The sequence below is a fragment of the Plasmopara halstedii genome (genome assembly GCF_900000015.1).
Source record: "Plasmopara halstedii genome assembly, contig: Scaffold_2881, whole genome shotgun sequence".
NCBI classification, from domain to species: domain Eukaryota; phylum Oomycota; class Peronosporomycetes; order Peronosporales; family Peronosporaceae; genus Plasmopara; species Plasmopara halstedii.
The window spans coordinates 828,285-829,138 of NW_020189786.1; positions in this window are offsets into that span (position 1 = coordinate 828,285).

An 854-nucleotide genomic window follows, 5' to 3' on the forward strand; every position below is an offset into this window, starting at 1 on the left:
TTCTGGAGGAGCGTGCAACATACGGTCTTAAATAGCCAATTTGGTTCCATGCGGACACGGAGCTACACTATGAGATAACGAGACGATTACCCATCGACGGTGTCTCGGCATGATTCGTGAGCCACAACGTAGCTTCCATCAGCATGTATCGCTCGTCTTCGGCTTGCGATCACTTGCCAACTTCAGACGAGACGATGAGGTATGGCCGACTCGAAGTGACTTCGTACAGCGCCACATTGACTACACGCTAGTGTTGACGGCACCGGGTGTGCAGATGAAGTGGATGAGCACGCTATATCGAGAGGCAACGCAGATTGTGGAGCGGCTTGACGCGTTACAACTTGTTTCTAATGCATCAAGCACCAGCGCTAGCTGTCCGCTTCCGTATGTGGGCTGCACAAGTGGAGTGAGACAGTGTATAGTCCTGGCGATCCCTCAGACCGCACTTCTTCTGGAGGTCTGGATGCCTAAGTCTCCAACAAAGCAGCACCCGATGCAGATATACTCGCATCGTGTCGACGCTCCGGAAATCAAAATGTATGTGCAGCATTGGAAGCGCCTGCCCAAAATTATGCTACCGGTCTTCCACGATCTTCAATTCCGACTCGCCTTCCGACTTCTACCGGTCCGGTCGCGCTTCTGGTTTTTAGGGGCTTTGCATCCGGACATTCGCGTTTGCGTTCGTGATGGCTGCAGCGCAATCGGGTCCGAACAGCACCTTTTCTTTGATTACTTACTCGTGTTACAGCTATGGAGTGAGGTCTCGAGACTCGTTGATCCTTTCTTCGCCGCGCGTCCAACGTGGCTTGACATTGCGTTGGGGCAAGAGTTGCGAATACGCGATGACTGGGAAG